Genomic DNA, 19,404 nt, shown 5'->3' with positions numbered 1-19,404 from the left:
TTTCTTTCATGTAATTGGCAAGAGTCCATGCGCTAGTGACGTATGGGATAGCAATACCCAAGATGTGGAACTCCACGCAAGAGTCACTAGAGAGGGAGGGATAAAAATAAAAAACAGCAATTTTCCGCTAAAAAAAATTAATCCACAATCCAAATCATAAGTTTAGTGTCATAATTGAAAATAAAAAACTTAAATTTAGAAGCAGAAGAATCAAACAAACAGCTGCCTGAAGAACTTTTCTACCAAAAACTGCTTCCGAAGACGCAAATACATCAAAATGGTAGAATTTAGTAAAAGTATGAAAAGACCAAGTTGCTGCTTTGCAAATCTGATCAACTGAAGCTTCATGCTTAAAAGCCCAGGAAATGGAAACTGATCTAGTAGAATGAGCTGTAATTCTCTGAGGCGGGGCTTGACCCGACTCCATGGTTAAAGCTTTGGATTCATCAAGCTTATTTGATGACAAAGAAACGGCAGAAGCCTTCTGACCTTTCCTGGAACCAGAAAAGATAACAAATAGACTAGAAGTCTTCCTGAAATCTTTAGTAGCTTCCTCATAATATTTCAGAGCTCTCACCACATCCAAAGAATGTAAAGATCTCTCCAAAGAATTCTTAGGATTAGGACACAAAGAGACAACAATTTCTCTGTTAGAATTCACAACCTTTGGTAAGAATTTAAATAAAGTCCGCAAAACTGCCTTATCGTGATGAAAAATTAGAAAAGGGGATTCACAAGAGAGCAGATAATTCAGAAACTCTTCTAGCAGAAGAGATGGCCAAAGGGAACAACACTTTCCAAGAAAGCAGTTTAATGTCCAAAGAATACATAGGCTCAAATGGAGGAGCCTGTAAAGCCTTCAAAACCAAATTAAGACTCCAAGGAGGAGAGATTGATATAATGACAGGCTTGATACGAACCAAAGCCTGAACAAAACAGTGAATATCAGGAAGTTTAGCAATTTTTCTGTGGAATAAAACAAAAAGAGCCTTTATCCAAACCTTTCAAGGAACTTGCAGACAAGCCTTTATCCAAACCATCCTGAAGAAACTGTAAAATTCTAAAAGAATGGCAAGAAAATTTATGAGAAGAACACCATGAAATGTAAGTCTTCCATACTCGATAATAAATCTTTCTAGAAACAGATTTACGAGCCTGTAACATAGTATTAATCACTGAGTCAGAGAAACCTCTATGACTAAGCCCTAAGCGTTCAATTTCCATACCTTCAAATTTAATGATTTGAGATCCTGATTGAAAAACGGGCCTTGAGATAGGTCTGGCCTTAAGGGAAGTGGCCAAAGTTGACAACTGGACATCCGAACAAGATCCGCATACCAAAACCTGTCAGGCCATGCTTTAGCCACCAGCAGCAAAAACGATTGCTCTATGATGATTTTCGAGATCACTCTTGGAATAAGAGAGGGAAAATATAAGCAGGTTGATAACACCAAGGAAGTGTCAATGCATCCACTGCTTCCGCCTGAGGATCCCTGGACCTGGTACCAGGGAAGTTTCTTGTTTAGATGAGATGCCATCAGATCTATTTCTGAAAGCCCCCACATCTGAACAATTTGAAAAAACACATCTGGGTGGAGAGACCATTCTCCCGGATGTAAAGTCTGACGACTGAGATAATCCACTTACCACTTGTTTATACCTGGGATATGAACCACAGAAATTAGACCAGAGCTGGATTCCGCCCAAACAAGTATCCGGGATACTTCTTTCATAGCTTGAGGACTGTGAGTCCCACCCTGATGATTGACATATGCCACAAACCGCTCCCCAACCTGAAAGACTTGCATCTGTTGTGGGTTGGATGAACGAAAGAGGCCCCTAAATTTATACGATGGTGCTCTAACCACCAAGTCAGGGAAAGTCGAACATTGGGATTTAAGAATATCAATTGTGATACCCTTGTATAATCCCTGCACCATTGGTTCAGCATACAAAGCTGGAGAGGTCTCATATGAAAACGAGCAAAGGGGATCGCTTCCGATGCTGCAGTCTTAAGACCTAAAACTTCCATGAACATATAGCTACTGAAGGGAATGACTGAGACTGAAGGTCCCAACAGGCTGCAACCAATTTTAAACGTCTCTTGTCTGTTAGATTCAGTGTCCATGACTTTGTCTCTATCTGGAAACCTAAAAAGGTTACCATTGTCTGAGGAATCAAAGAACGTTTTGGTAAATTGATCCTCGAACCATGTCTTTGAAGAAACAACACTAGTTGATTCACGTGAGATTCTACAGAACGTAAAGACTGAGCAAGTACCAAGATATCGTCCAAATAAGGAAACGCCACAATACCCCGCTCTCTGATTAGAGAGTAGGGCACCGACAGCCTTAGAAAAGATTCTTGGAGCTGTTGCTAGGCCAAAAGGAAGAGCAACAAATTGGTAATGCTTGTCTAGAAAAGACAATCTCAGGAACTGATAGTGATCCGGATGAATTGGAATATGAAGATATGCATCCTGTAAGTCGATTGTGGACATATAATGCCCTTGCTGAACAAAAGGCAGAATAGTTCTTATAGTCACCATTTTGAATGTTGGTACTCTTACATATTGATTCAAAATCTTTAAATCCAGAACTGGTCTGAATGAATTTTTCTTCTTTGGGACAATGAATAGATTTGAATAAAACCCCAGACCCTGTTCCTGAAACGGAACTGACATGATTACCCCTGATAACTCCAGGTCTGAAACACACTTCAGGAAAGCCTGAGCCTTTCCTGGGTTCACTGGAATGCGTGAGTAAAAAAATCTTCTCACAGGCGGTCTTACTCTGAAACCTATTCTGTACCCCTGAGAGACAATACTCTGGATCAATTCAGTCCAAAATGATTTGACTCAAACATCTTTGGAAAAATTTGAATCTGCCCCCTACCAGCTGAGCTGGAATGAGGGCCGCACCCTCATGCGGACTTGGGGGCTGGCTTAGATTTATTCCAATTTGAGGAAGGCTTCCAATTGGAAACAGATTCCTTTGGGGAAGGATTAGATTTCTGTTCCTTATGTCAAAAAAACGAAAACAGAAGCTTTAGATTTACCCGTAGGTTGTTTTTTTTTATCCTGAGGCAAAAAGACTCCCTTCCCCCCCCAGTCACAGTTGAAAATATTGAATCCAACTGAGAACCAAATAATTTATTACCTTGGAAAGAAAGAGATAGCAATCTGGACTTAGCAGTCGTATCAACATTCCAAGATTTAAGCCATAAAGCTCTTATAGCTAAAGACATATATCTAACATCAATTTTGATGATATAAAAAATGGCACCACAAATGAAATTATTAGCATGTTGAATTTAACAATGCTAGACAAATCATGATCCGAAACTTGTTGCGCTAAAGTTTCCAACCAAAAAGTTGAAGCAGCTGAAACATCAGCCAAAGAAATTGCAGGCCTAAGAAGATGACCTGAATATAAATAAGCCTTCCTTAGATACGATTCAAGTTTCCTATCTAAAGGATCTTTAAAAGAAGTACTATCTTCCGTAGGAATAGTAGTACGTTTAGCAAGAGTAGAGAGAGTCCCATCAACTTTGGGGATCTTTTCCCAAAACTCCAATCTAACAGTTGGCAAAGGATACAATTTTTTAAACCTTGAAGAAGGAATAAAAGAAGTACCAGGCCTATTCCATTCCTTAGAAATCATATCTGGAATAGCATCAGGAACTGGAAAAACCTCTGGAATAACCACAGGAGATTTATAAACAGAATTTAAACGTTTACTAGTTTTAATATCAAGAGTACTAGTTTCCTCCATATCTAATGTAATCAACACTTTTAATAAAGAACGAATATACTGCATTTTAAATAAATAAGAGGATTTGTAAGTGTCAATATCTGTGGCAGGATCTTCTGAATCGGATAGATCCTCAACAGAGAAAGATAAATCAGTATGTTGCCGGTCATTTGAAATTTCATCAACTCTATGAGAAGTTTTAAAAGACCTTTTTACATTTATTAGAAGACGGAATGGCAGACAAAGCCTTCTGAATAGAATCAGAACTAAATTATTTTAAATTTACAGGTATATCTTGTGCATTAGATGTTGAGGGAACAGCAACAGGTAATGAACTGCTACTGATGGAAAACATTTTCTGCATGTAAAAGTTTATCATGACAACTATTACAAACCACAGCTGGCGGTATAATCTCCACAAGTTTACAACAAATGCACTTAGCTTTAGTAGAACCGTTATCAGGCATCAGGAATCCAGCAGTAAATTCTGAGACAGGATCAGATTGAGACATCTTGCAAATGTAAGAGGAAAAAAAAAAAACATATAAAGCAAAATTATCAATTTCCTAATGTGGCAGTTTCAGGAATGGGGAAAAAATGCAAACAGCATAGCCCTCTGACATAGAAAAAGGCCAGAGGCAAAAGGAATGGGGTTCTAAATAATGAAAATATTTGGCGCCAAGTATGACGCACAACAAACAGAAAAATATTTTTGGCGGCAAAAACGTCCGGAAACTAAACACTCGCGTCATAGATGAGGCAACCTTGTGAAGGACTCAGCGTCAACTGAGACGCCGGAAATGACAAATTTGCGTCAACGAACGTAACTTCGTGCCAAAAAAATCTCGCGCCAAAAATGACTCAATAAATTTTGGCATTTTGCGTCCTTGCGAGCCTAATTCTGCCCGCAAAGACAGTCAATTGAAAAAGGAGACTACATGAAAGAGAAAATATTTCTTACCTGGGGTATAATTAGCAAGAGTCCATGAGCTAGTGACGTATGGGATATACATTCCTACCAGGAGGGGCAAAGTTTCCCAAACCTCAAAATGCCTATAAATACACCCCTCACCACACCCACGAATCAGTTTTACAAACTTTGCCTCCTATGGAGGTGGTGAAGTAAGTTTGTGCTAGATTCTACGTTGATAAGCGCTCCGCAGCAGGTTGGAGCCCGGTTTTCCTCTCAGCGTGCAGTGAATGTCAGAGGGATGTGAGGAGAGTATTGCCTATTTGAATTCAATGATCTCCTTCTACGGGGTCTATTTCATAGGTTCTCTGTTATCGGTCGTAGAGATTCATCTCTTACCTCCCTTTTCAGATCGACAATATACTCTTATATATACCATTTCCTCTACTGATTCTCGTTTCAGTACTGGTTTGGCTTTCTACTACATGTAGATGAGTGTCCTGGGGTAAGTAAGTCTTATTTTCTGTGACACTCTAAGCTATGGTTGGGCACTTTTATATAAAGTTCTAAATATATGTATTCAAACATTTATTTGCCTTGACTGTTCAACGTTCCTTATTTCAGACAGTCAGTTTCATATTTGGGATAATGCTTATGAATAAATCATTTTTTCTTACCTTAAAAATTTGACTTTTTCCTGTGGGCTGTTAGGCTCGCGGGGGCTGAAAAAGCTTCTTTTTATTGCGTCATTCTTGGAGCGGACTTTTTTGGCGCAAAATTTTTTTTCTGTTTACGGCGTCATACGTGTCGCCGGAAGTTGCGTCATTTTTGACGTTCTTTTGCTCCAAAAGTGTCGGCGTTCCGGATGTGGCATCATTTTTGGCGCCAAAAGCATTTAGGCGCCAAATAATGTGGGCGTCTCTTTTGGCGCTAAAAAAATATGGGCGTCACTATTGTCTCCACATTATTTAAGTCTCATTATTTTGTGCTTCTGGTTGCTAGAAGCTTATTCACTGGCATTTTTTTCCCATTCCTGAAACTGTCATTTAAGGAATTTGATCAATTTTGCTTTATATGTTGTTTTTTCTATTACATATTGCAAGATGTCCCACGTTGAAGCTGAGTCAGAAGATACTTCTGGAAAATCACTGCCTGGTGCTGGAGCTACCAAAGCTAAGTGTATCTGCTGTAAACTTTTGGTATCTGTTCCTCCAGCTGTTGTTTGTACTGTTTGTCATGACAAACTTGCTAATGCAGATAATATTTCCTTTAGTACTGTTACATTACCTGTTGCTGTTCCGTCAACATCTAATATTCAGAGTGTTCCTGATAACATAAGAGATTTTGTTTCTAAATCCATTAAGAAGGCTATGTCTGTTATTCCTCCTTCTAGTAAATGTAAAAAGTCTTTTAAAACTTCTCATTTTTCAGATGAATTTTTAAATGAACATCATCATTCTGATACTGATATTGGTTCTTCTGATTCAGAGGATTCTGTCTCAGAGGTTGATGCTGATAAATCTTCATATTTATTTAAAATGGAATTTATTCGTTCTTTACTTAAAGAAGTCCTAATTGCATTAGAAATTGAGGATTCTATTCCTCTTGATACTAAATCTAAACGTTTAGATAAGGTTTTCCAGAAGTGTTTCCTGTCCCTGGTGCTATTTCTGAAGTAATTTCCAGGGAATGGAATAATTTGGGTAATTCTTTTACTCCTTCTAAACGTTTTAAGCAATTATATCCTGTGCCATCTGACAGATTAGAATTTTGGGACAAAATCCCTAAGGTTGATTGGGCTGTCTCTACTCTTGCTAAGCGTACTACTATTCCAACTTTTTGGTTAGAAGCTTTAGCGCAACAAGTAACAGATCATAATTCTCATAGCATTATTATTCTTCTACAACATGCTAATAATTTTATTTGTGATGCCATCTTTGATATCATTAGAGTTGATGTCAGGTATATGTCTCTAGCTATTTTAGCTAGAAGAGCTTTATGGCTTAAAACTTGGAATGCTGATATGTCTTCTAAGTCTACTCTGTTTTCCCTTTCTTTCCAGGGTAATAAATTATTTGGTTCTCAGTTGGATTCTATTATCTCAACTGTTACTGGAGGGAAAGGAACTTTTTTACCACAGGATAAAAAATCTAAAGGTAAATTTAGGTCTAATAATCGTTTTCGTTCCTTTCGTCACAACAAGGAACAAAAGCCTGATCCTTCATCCTCAGGAGCGGTATCAGTTTGGAAACCATCTCCAGTCTGGAATAAATCCAAGCCTTTTAGAAAACCAAAGCCAGCTCCCAAGTCCACATGAAGGTGCGGCCCTCATTCCAGCTCAGCTGATAGGGGGCAGATTACGTTGTTTCAAAGAAATTTGGTTCAATTCCGTTCACAATCTCTGGATTCAGAACATTGTTTCAGAAGGGTACAGAATTGGCTTCAAGATGAGGCCTCCTGCAAAGAGATTTTTTCTTTCCCGTGTCCCAGTAAACCTAGCGAAGGCTCAAGCATTTAATTATGCCAGTTCCAGTTCTGGAACAGGGGCTGGGGTTTTATTCAAATCTCTTCATTGTACCAAAGAAGGAGAATTCCTTCAGACCAGTTCTGGATCTAAAAATATTGAATCGTTATGTAAGGATACCAACATTCAAAATGGTAACTGTAAGGACTATCCTGCCTTTTGTTCAGCAAGAGCATTATATGTCCACACTAGATTTACAGGATGCATATCTGCATATTCCGATTCATCCAGATCACTTTCAGTTTCTGAGATTCTCTTTCCTAGACAAGCATTACCAGTTTGTGGCTCTACCGTTTGGCCTAGCTACAGCTCCAAGAATTTTTACAAAGGTTCTCTGTGCCCTTCTGTCTGTAATCAGAGAACAGGGTATTGTGGTATTTCCTTATTTGGACGATATCTTGGTACTTGCTCAGTCTTCACATTTAGCAGAATCTCATACGAATCGACTTGTGTTGTTTCTTCAAGATCATGGTTGGAGGATCAATTTACCAAAAAGTTCATTGATTCCTCAGACAAGGGTAACCTTTTTAGGTTTCCAGATAGATTGTGTCCATGACTCTGTCACTAACGGACAAGAGACGTCTAAAATTGATATCAGCTTGTCGAAACTTTCAGTCACAATCATTCCCTTCGGTAGCTTTATGCATGGAAATTCTAGGTCTTATGACTGCAGCATCGGACGCGATCCCCTTTGCTCGTTTTCAGATGCGACCTCTTCAGCTCTGTATGCTGAACCAGTGGTGCAGGGATTACACAAAGATATCTCAATTAATATCTTTAACACCGATTGCACGACACTCTCTGATGTGGTGGACAGATCACCATCGTTTAGTTCAGGGGGCTTCTTTTGTTCTTCCGACCTGGACTGTAATTTCAACAGATGCAAGTCTGACAGGTTGGGGAGCTGTTTGGGGGTCTCTGACAGCACAAGGGGTTTGGGAATCTCAGGAGGTGAGATTACCGATCAATATTTTGGAACTCCGTGCAATTTTCAGAGCTCTTCAGTCATGGCCTCTTCTAAAGAGAGAATTGTTCATTTGTTTTCAGACAGACAATGTCACAACTGTGGCATACATCAATCATCAAGGAGGGACTCACAGTCCTCTGGCTATGAAGGAAGTATCTTGAATTCTGGTATTTTGCGGAATCCAGCTCCTGTCTAGTTTCTGCGGTTCATATCCCAGGTATAGACAATTGGGAAGCGGATTATCTCAGCCGCCAAACGTTACATCCGGGCGAATGGTCTCTTCACCCAGAGGTATTTCTTCAGATTGTTCAAATGTGGGGACTTCCAGAAATAGATCTGATGGCCTCTCATCTAAACAAGAAACTTCCCAGGTATCTGTCCAGATCCAGGGATCCTCAAGCGGAAGCAGTGGATGCATTGTCACTTCCTTGGAAGTATCATCCTGCCTATATCTTTCCGCCTCTAGTTCTTCTTCCAAGAGTAATCTCCAAGATTCTGAAGGAATGCTTGTTTGTTCTGCTGGTAGCTCCAGCATGGCCTCACAGGTTTTGGTATGCGGATCTTGTCCGGATGGCCTCTTGCCAACCGTGGACTCTTCCGTTAAGACCAGACCTTTTGTCGCAAGGTCCTTTTTTCCATCAGGATCTCAAATCCTTAAATTTAAAGGTATGGAGATTGAACGCTTGATTCTTAGTCAAAGAGGTTTCTCTGACTCTGTGATTAATACTATGTTACAGGCTCGTAAATCTGTATCTAGGGAGATATATTATAGAGTCTAGAAGACTTATATTTCTTGGTGTCTTTCTCATCATTTTTCCTGGCATTCTTTTAGAATTCCGAGAATTTTACAGTTTCTTCAGGATGGTTTGGATAAAGGTTTGTCTGCAAGTTCCTTGAAAGGACAAATCTCTGCTCTTTCTGTTCTTTTTCACAGAAAGATTGCTAATCTTCCTGATATTCATTGTTTTGTACAAGCTTTGGTTCGTATAAAACCTGTCATTAAGTCAATTTCTCCTCCTTGGAGTTTGAATTTGGTTCTGGGGGCTCTTCAAGCTCCTCCGTTTGAACCTATGCATTCGTTGGACATCAAATTACTTTCTTGGAAAGTTTTGTTCCTTTTGGCCATCTCTTCTGCCAGACGAGTTTCTGAATTATCTTCTCTTTCTTGTGAGTCTCCTTTTCTGATTTTTCATCAGGATAAGGCGGTGTTGCGAACTTCTTTTAAATTTTTACAGAAGGTTGTGAATTCTAACAACATTAGTAGAGAAATTGTGGTTCCTTCATTGTGTCCTAATCCTAAAAATTCTAATTAGAGATCATTGCATTCTTTGGATGTAGTTAGAGCTTTGAAATATTATGTTGAAGCTACTAAGAATTTCCGAAAGACTTCTAGTCTATTTGTTATCTTTTCCGGTTCTAGGAAAGGTCAGAAGGCCTCTGCCATTTCTTTGGCATCTTGGTTGAAATCTTTAATTCATCATGCTTATGTCGAGTCGGGTAAAACTCCGCCTCAAGGGATTACAGCTCATTCTACTAAATCAGTTTCTACTTCCTGGGCGTTTAGGAATGAAGCTTCGGTTGATCAGATTTGCAAAGCAGCAACTTGGTCTTCTTTGCATACTTTTACTAAATTCTACCATTTTGATGTGTTTTCTTCTTCTGAAGCAGTTTTTGGTAGAAAAGTACTTCAGGCAGCTGTTTCAGTTTGAATCTTCTGCTTATAATTTCAGTTTTTTTCATTTAAACTTTATTTTGGGTGTGGATTATTTTTCAGCGGAATTGGCTGTCTTTATTTTATCCCTCCCTCTCTAGTGACTCTTGCTTGGAAAGATCCACATCTTGGGTAGTCATTATCCCATACGTCACTAGCTCATGGACTCTTGCTAATTACATGAAAGAAAACATAATTTATGTACGAACTTACCTGATAAATTCATTTCTTTCATACTAGCAAGAGTCCATGAGGCCCACCCTTTTTTGTGGTGGTTATGATTTTTTTGTATAAAGCACAATTATTCCAATTCCTTATTTTTTATGCTTTCGCACTTTTTTCTTATCATCCCACTTCTTGGCTATTCGTTAAACTGATTTGTGGGTGTGGTGAGGGGTGTATTTATAGGCATTTTGAGGTTTGGGAAACTTTGCCCCTCCTGGTAGGAATGTTTATCCCATACGTCACTAGCTCATGGACTCTTGCTAATATGAAAGAAATTAATTTATCAGGTAAGTTCTTACATAAATTATGTTTTCATAAAAAAAGCATTTCCCAGATATGAAACGGACAGTCTGCAAAAAAGGAAATTATACTGAAAACCTGAATAATGGCAAATATACGAACAATACATATATTTAGAACTTTATATAAATACATAAAGTGCCAAACCATAGCTGAGAGTGTCTTAAGTAATGAAAACATACTTAACAAAAGACACCCATCCACATATAGCAGATAGCCAAACCAGTACTGAAACAGTTATCAGTAGAGGTAATGGAAAATGAGAGTATATAGTCGATCTGAAAAGAGAGGTAGAATATGAATTTCTACGACCGATAACAGAGAACCTATGAAATAGATCCCCGTGAGGAAAAAAATTGCATTCAGTAGGTGATACTTCCTTCACATCCCTCTGACATTCATTGTATTCTGAGAGGAATCGGGCTTCAAAAAATGCTGAGAAGCGCATATCAACGTAGAAATCTTAACACAAACTTACTTCACCACCTCCATAGGAGGCAAAGTTTGTAAAACTGAATTGTTGGTGTGGTGAGGGGTGTATTTATAGGCATTTTGAGATTTAGGAAACTTTGCCCCTCCTGGTAGGATTGTATCCCATACGTCACTAGCTTGTGGACTCTTGCCAATTACATGAAAGCAATATATTTTTTATCTGTAACAAATTTATTTTATATTACTTAAAAATGTTTTATTTTTCTTCTCTATTATTATTAGGTAGTTGGAGGCTGTTTTTTTCTTGTGGGACTCTCTTGAAACTTCTTATGTGATCCATATTGTGGTATTGACTTGATGACATCATCTTAAAGCTTTTCGGAAGAACTGAGAGCAACACTTGGAAAGATCCATAAATAATATCTGAAGTGAGGATACTACTTTGGGATGGAACACCAGAAAAAAGAGATTGTATATCCTGAACCAGATATGTGTGTTAAAAAAGACCTTTTCATAGATCTAAACCCAAGTATAGTGAAGCTTAAAGGGACACTAAACCCAAATTATTTCTTTAATGATTCAGATAGAGCATGGAATTTTTAGCAACTTTCTAATTTACTCAGATTATCATTTTTCTTCGTTATCTTTATTTAAAAGGTAGGAATGCTAAGCTTAGGAGACGGCCCATTTTTGGTTCAGAACCTGGGTTATGCTTGCTTATTGGTTTGCTAAATGTAGCCACCAATAACCAAGCTCTATCCATGGTGCTGAACCTATAATGGGCTGACTGCTAAGCATTACATTCCTGCGTTTTAAATAAAGATAGTAAGAGAACGAAGAAAAATTGATAGGAGTAAATTAGAAAGTTGCTAAAAATCTCATGCTCTATCTGAATCATGAAAGAAAAAAAAATTAAATTTAGTATCCCTTTTAAGGACCAAAAAAACTGACAAGAGAGGGCAAGGGGAACGTTGTTAATTAAAAATGTTTCACCTTTACTACATTTTATAAAAGTACATTTAACATTTGTATTGGGAGATGAATTGGAGCACTTTGTAACTTGGTTATGCTCTTAGAAGTTTTAAATGATTCCAAGAACTTCCACAAAGCAAGATAAGAGGATGCTTAAAGGGACACTGAACCCAATTTTTTTCTTTTGTGATTTAGATAGAGCATGACATTTTAATCGACTTTCTAATTTACTCGTATTATCAATTTTTCTTCGTTCTCTTGCTATATTTATTTGAAAAAGAAGGCATCTAAGCTAAGGAGCCAGCGCCAATATTTGGTTCAGACCCTGGATAGCACTTGTTTATTGGTGGTTGAATTTATCCACCAATCGGCAAGAACAACCCAGGTTGTTCACCAAAAATGGTCCGACATCTAAACTTACATTCTTGCTTTTCTAATAAAGATACCAAGAGAATTAAGAAAATTTGATAATAGGAGTGAATTAGAAAGTTGCTTAAAATTGCATGCTCTATCTGAAGCACGAAAGAAAAAAATTGGTTTCAGTGTTCCTTTAAGCTTTTTTTCCTCTCTTTTTCTCTCTCTTTTTCTCTCTCTTTTTCTGAAAGGGACAGTCTACACCAGAATTTGTATTGGTTTTTAAAGATGGATAATCTCTTTATTAGCCATTTCCCAGTTTTGCATAACCAACAGTTATATTTATATACTTTTTAATCTGTGATTATCTTGTATCTAAGCCTCTGCAAACTGCCCCTTTATTTCAGTTCTTTTGACAGACTTGCAGTTTAGCCAATCAGTGCTGGCTCCCAGATAACTTCACGTGCATGAGCACAGTGTTATATATTTGAAACACATGAACTAACACCCTCTAGTGGTGAAAAACTGTTAAAATGCATTCTGAAAAGAGGTGGCCTTCAAGGTCTAAGAAATTAGCATATGAATCTCCTTAGGTTAAGCTTTCAACTAAGAATACCAAGAGAACAAAGAAAAATTGGTGATTAAAGTACATGTTTAAAATTACATGCCCTGAATCATGAAAGTTTTTTTTTTTTTTTTTAAACAAATTTTTTTATTGAGACAAACTTACAGATAGCAAAACAGTGCCTTTAAATGTTACAAAGTGAGGTCATCAATAGGTAAAGACAAAATGCATGCGAATATATTGTAAAAACGGGGTGTAACAGTAGGCATAAGAAGGGTCTCTTTTCAGTGGATGGTCTATAAGGGAAACGTGTCGGGTAGTTGTATCCATTGTTAGTGGTGTTTGAGAGAAAAAAAAAAATAATAAAAGGGGAGGGCTCTAAGAGGAAGGCTTGGAGTTTATGTCCCACTTTGGGAATTTCGAAATCCATAGGAACCAAATCTCGTGAAAGGAATCAACCTTATCTAGGACTTTATACGAGTACTGTTCCATTTGTCCAACAAAGTGCACGGTGGAAATTACTTGTGAGAGGGAAGGTGATCTTTCCTCTTTCCAAGCTCTGGCAAGTGCGAGTTTTGTGGTCATGAGGACATAGATTGTAAGGGCTTCCCTCGAGGGAGTAAGATTGGGCATCTGCATATGTTAGAGGGCTACTTCTGGGGTGAATGGGGGAGAGAGTCCAAGTGATTGGAGTATATATATATTTTCCTCCATAGCGGCTGAATCACTGGGCAGGACCACCATATGTGTAGTGCTGTACCACTAGCTCTGCAGTTTCTCCAACACTCGGGGGATTGTGACTGGTAAATCTTATGTAACATGATTGGAACCAGGTGCCAACAAACTAGAACCTTGTAATGGAGTTCCCAAAGAGTGGCACAGTGAAGAAGTTTTTTAGTTGTCATAATTCTAACATGCCAAGCATCTAAAGTTACAGTGAACCCGATTTCTCTTTCCCAAGCGTGATGTTGTGGTATTTTGTGGGGGGGATGTGAGTTAGTGAGAAGGCTATAGTGAAAGGAAAGGAGATGTTTAATATTATGAGCCCCTTGCCATGCCTTTTCCCAGACTGTCATAGGTCGCAGTGACTGTTTAGGGTAGCCCCAAGTGCGTAGACGGGTGCTCAAACGGAATCCTTCAAAGTTAAGTCTAGGGGGGAGTTGAAATTTAGTACACATTGCCGGATGGGACAGCCATATGTTGTTTTCGTAGAAGTCCGTCACTTGGAGTGTTTGTAGTTGTGGCCATAAGTCATAGTGGGAGTCTGGGAGACAGAAAAGCACAGCAGATATTGAAAGCATGGGAGATGGGTGAAGGGAGATGTCTGGGTTATGTCTTATCTGATCCCAGAATTGTAATGCGTGTTTGAAAATAGGATGTAGACTATCAATGTCCCGTCTATGGTGAATAGGACTCCAAAGGAGATCAGAGGTTTATACCAAGAGGTAATAATGAGGACTCCAGGGTACACCAGTTTAGCTGTCTTTCGACATCATTCCATCGCAGGATATGCGACAGCCTAGCTGCATTATAATATGAAATTATGTTCGGTAAGGCAAGGCCTCCCTGCGAGACCGGCTTTTCTAAGGTACGACCAGAAGTTCTGGGCCTTCGATCTCTCCAAACATATGTGGTGATCAGACTTTGGAGTCTATTGAGGAGCGTCCTAGAGATGTTGTATGGAATAGATCTAAGAAGGTATGTGATCTTGGGAAGAGAGGGCATCTTAACCGCGGCAATACGTCCTTTCCAAGAGATCTCTCGGAACTCCCAGGTCTCAAGTACCACCCTGAATTCCGAGAGTCTGTCTGTATAGTTTTGAGCTATAGTAACAGAAGGATCCGGGCCAAGATGTATTCACAGAATCTTAAGAGACCTAGGTTTCCACTGAAAGAGGTGTGCTTTCTGCAGAGGGATAAGGTCATTAGGGGGATGTTTATAGGGAGAGCCTCTGTTTTGGCAATATTGAGCTTGTAGAAGCTTAAGTCACCAAACTTTTTTAGGATAGTAAATACTGCAAGAAGGGATTCTCTGGGAGATGTTAAAAAGAGGGTGATGTCTCCCTCTAAGAGACTGCTGTCCCTATCATATTTAGACATCTTAAATACCCCGGTCTTTCACAAATCTCCCCTAGTAAGACATTGGGAATCTTCTCTAGCTCTCACGCATGAACCCCAACTCTTGAGGACTGCAACCCAACTAACCAGGAAAGCTGTACACTGTACAACTCTATATATATGAGTTGTTCCTCAAAATTCTCCTACAATGGCACATGACGCCTATCCGTTTGTTCAAAATCTCACCTGTCAACTCTCCTAGATGTTGGAGAGGCTGCGAAGCACTGGGGACCCCACAACATATTTGGTGGTCTTGCCCGCAAATTCAATCCCTTTGGCAGCGAGCCGCCCAGTATTGTACCACGAAAGGTATCCAGGTACTCCTATCAACGAGCTCTGGTTTATTCCACATATTGCCCACAACTCTGACTCTGCCGCAGAAACTATTCTGTATCTACCTATTCCTAGCCATAAAATTGGCCATAGCTCGAATGTGGCTTCAGCGAACCTCACCCTCCTGGGATCAGGTGGTGGATATTCTACGATTTGTAAAGACAGTGGAATCATATGTTTCCCACATACATGGGTCTGAGGACCTCCAGATTAAGATCTGGACATACCTGTCTGGAGTAAGCCCTAAATGTAAGCTTCACCTCTTCTGCCTCACTCCCCCTGCATATATTATGCCTCTACAATAGCTAGATCCTATAATACTCTAAGGATCTCTAAACAACCTCTCCTACCTCCCTCTTACCTTCCTTAACCCTACTCCCTCCCTCAATATGAAACCACCTTTTCCCCAATCCCATCCCCCCCTACTCCCCCCTTGTGTTTTTTCCCCCCCCCCCCTCCCTACTCTTATTTTATAGCTTAGCACAACCTGGAAAAGACTAGTCCTAACGATCTATATTTACACACACAATGGGTACATTATGGTGTTGGTAATGACAGCTCTCCCATGGCCTCATGCCAAATGTGTATAATGCTATCTCATTCAGATAAATAGATAGCAAATTATTCTTTTATATAAGTCGGATCTGTAACAATCCCCTCTAGATGGTCCGAGGGGGCCTTGTACACTCATAGACATTGGATTATACTAATTTGCATACCCCCCCTCTGAATGTATCTATTATGTAAAATGTAATACATTGAAATTGTTACACTATTTATCAATGTTATCTAAAAAAAAAAAAAAAAAAAAAAAAAAGAGGGTGATGCCATCTGTGTACAGGGATATTTTATGAGTGTAAGGACCTGAATCATGAAAGTTTATTTTGGACTAGACTGTCCCTTTAAGTTTGAGAACTTGTCAGTAAAAATGGCTTTGAAATATTTCAAATTCATAGGCAATCCACTTTTAGTTTTTTTTATTCAGGTCCCTTAGAACCTGATTAAAGTAAGGGGCTGTTCTTCAACATCTTGTGCATATTGTAATTGTCAGTCCTGTTTCTAGACAATTACAATGTTTCTGGGACTAGTGAACTCCTTTTATATCAACATCATGTTCATATCCAGTCAGATAACATGACAGCAGTTGCATATATCAAACATTGGGAGATATTCACAGCACACTTGCAATGTAAGCAGCTGCAGATATCTAATAATTAATCTCAGGGCAATTTCTGCAAATTAATATTTTTGGTGAACTCTATGCATAGATTGGTCTATCACCATATTTTCTGGTAATTTCTCTGAAATGGGAATTTCCACCAATAGATTGTGTAGTATTGAATTAAAAGTATGCAATGTTAATTTGCTGAGATTATAAGTAATTTAAATTTCCTCAAACTATTTTGTCCCTTTTAAATTATCTAAACAAATATGCAGGGCAAACAGATGGTGGTTATTTCTGACCCTAAACTGGGAGTTTTTCTGCCACAAGATAAATAATCTAAGGGTAAGATAAGATCTGCATAGCATTTGTTTCTTTTTGCAATCAAAGGCTCAGTTTCCCCCTCTGCCCAGAGTTCTGGCTGCTACAAATCTTCCTGGATGTATATTCCTTATTGGTCCAAAAGCAAACAATCCAAGAAGTCTACCCCAGCCTACAAGACCGCATGAAAGTGCAGTAACTATGCCAGACCAATCTCTGGTGTGGGCAGATTGAGTCTCTTCCAGGAAGCTTAGGAGAGATCTATTCAGGATCTCTGGGTTTCCCAGGGTTATTGAATACGCTTTAGTTCAAGGCTTCCTCAGGGATTTTTTGTTTTTGTTTTGTGTGCCTGGAGATCCTTTAAAAGCCTAAGGGTTTTTGACTTGTTTGAGAGATCTGGGATTAATGGGAGTGATTGCTCCAGTTCCAACTTTAGAATTAAACCAGAGGTTTTATTCAAATTTCGTTATAGTACCAAAGAAAGAGGGTACTTTTCATCCAGTTTTGGATATAAAAATATTGAACACATTCCTGAAAGTTCCTACTTCAGAAATGGAGACAATTTGCACTTCTTTAATTGCAAGAGGGTCAGTTTATATCCACCATATACTTTAAAATATGCTTATTTACATATTCCTATTCACAGGGATCATGTCAAGTCCATGAGATTTGCTTTTCTAGGCAGTCATGACCAGTTTGTTGCCCTCACTTTTGGTCTTGCTACAGCACCCAGAGTACTTACAAAAGTGATGGGAGCTAAGATTTCTGTAGTTTGGTTTGAACTAAGGGAATCTCTATTTCCTTACTTGGACAACCTGCTAGTTCAGGCTCAATCTTTCTTTTATACAGGTGGTGAGAGTCCATGATCCATTACTCCTGGGAATTACCCTCCTCTGCCACTAGGAGGAGGCAAATATTCCCAAACCATAAAACCTCTCTAAGAATGAAGAAGTGTATGTGATAATTCTTTGAGATCAAGATGAGGCCCATTTCCTCTCAGGGTGCAGTGTTTGTCAGAGGGATGTATTTGGAGTGTCTAATTTTTCACCTCATGGGGAAACTAATCACAAGCCTTTCATGGGTGTTGGGGTCTTCAGTATACTCCTATTCCGAATTCTCTGCTGATATGTTTCAACAGTAGTTTGGCTTTCTGCTGGTTTTTGTCTGTTTGTGTATATATATATATATATATATATATATATATATATATATATATATATATAAACATATAAACAAAAGAGAGTTCAGGACAAAGTTAGTTGTTAGCTGGTTTCATTTGTTGGCAAAGTGTAAGATTGTATGAGGCTGCCTGTGTTACGCTGTAAGAGCTGTAGCGAGGAGTGTTACGCTGTAAGAGCTGTAGCGAGGAGTGATCGATTATGGAAGGAGGGGTTGATTCTTACTCTCACCAAGTACCCGCCTGTCGGTACCGCCACCGCTGCACCTCAGGAAGACCGGTCAAGCTTCTGCCTCCACACCTTCTACGAGCTCCGTTTCTGAGAACCAGGCTCAGACCCCTGTACACCGACTCAAACTTCAGACACAAGGCACGCCAAGCACGTCCGTGACGTAGGTCAATCTATTCCTCCAATCCGGGAGGTGCTCCAGACTCCAGTAAAGGGAAAAAGGCTGAGAAAAACCGCCTTACGTTCCACTGCTTAGCTTTTCTGACAGGCTTACTCATAAAGGGAAAAATTGTAGAAATGAAGAAGCGAGTAGCCAATGTCTAAAAATAAAAGTTCCAATTTTAATGGTCAATTCTAAAAAGTATAACAGGATTCAAATAGAAAGGTCTGACATGTTTCGGCCAATGGCCTTAATCTTAGACAGTGCCCTAGAAAATAGTAATACACAAGTAGACCAGAGTGAAACTATTTTGCTAGACCAGGTTTTTCAGGTACCCCCAATGATCCCCAAAAATCGAGGGAGAGGGGCCCATCAAAGAGGGAGTCAAAATGTGAGACAACATGACCGATACCCTTTAAGGAGAGGGAGAGGTCAAAACAAATACCATCTACAATAGATGGAATGTCAGCCCTCCCGGATATACAATACAGTGACAGTACTATTGATACTATTGATGCCAATCATGATCACAATGTGATCAACCTTACTGATTATCAGTTAAGTAGCATTCAGCTTAAAATCCTAAGTTATGGACTGGGGTTTGTACCTTCCAAGAGATTTAATCTTTTTCAGACCCTTGTTGACATCAATAGGTTCATAAGGTCACTAACTCTGAAAAAACATTATCGTTTGACAAATGAACAAACCAATGACAACGTAAGTGAAGTGTCTACAAGTAACTCTCAAATTTACATAGACCACACTGTGTCTAATTCAATGCATTTAGATTTCTCTGAAATTAGAGACATTGAAACTTTGGTTTCACTTAATGAACATAGTCTTTCTCCAGAGACCAAGATACAGAAATCACAAAATGCACATATTGGCTTTAAGCCAAAATCGACATTTTACCCCTTACAATCGAGAGGTGATATCTTGGTTTCTTTTCAAAAGAGAGTCGAAAAAGACATTATTGAATTATCTAAAAAACCCTATACAGGGAAACACAATTTGACAAAATCCGAGAAATTGGCATTGTCTTCACTAAAATCTAACCCTGACCTTGTAATAAAAAATGCTGACAAGGGTGGAAGTGTGGTGGTTTGGGACATTAAGTCCTATAAGGGTGAGATTATGAGACAAATTACTAATCCAAATGACTATCGTGTTTTACCATGTAATCCGGTGCAGAG

General features: G+C 39.0%; 1 long non-coding RNA gene across 1 annotated transcript in view; it reads left to right on the top strand.

Moving 5' to 3' along the window:
- LOC128654050 (uncharacterized) overlaps window positions 1-11,848 on the top strand; it is a 125,052-nt gene extending 113,204 nt beyond the window's left edge. The window contains exon 2 of the long non-coding RNA XR_008401418.1: window positions 11,104-11,848. This is a non-coding gene — a long non-coding RNA (uncharacterized LOC128654050). The remainder of the gene's footprint in view (window positions 1-11,103) is intronic.
- The last annotated feature ends 7,556 nt before the right edge of the window (window positions 11,849-19,404 follow it).

The sequence above is a fragment of the Bombina bombina genome, chromosome 1 (assembly GCF_027579735.1).
Source record: "Bombina bombina isolate aBomBom1 chromosome 1, aBomBom1.pri, whole genome shotgun sequence".
Classification (NCBI taxonomy): Eukaryota; Metazoa; Chordata; class Amphibia; order Anura; family Bombinatoridae; genus Bombina; species Bombina bombina.
This window is presented reverse-complemented; position numbering and strand designations above follow the sequence as displayed.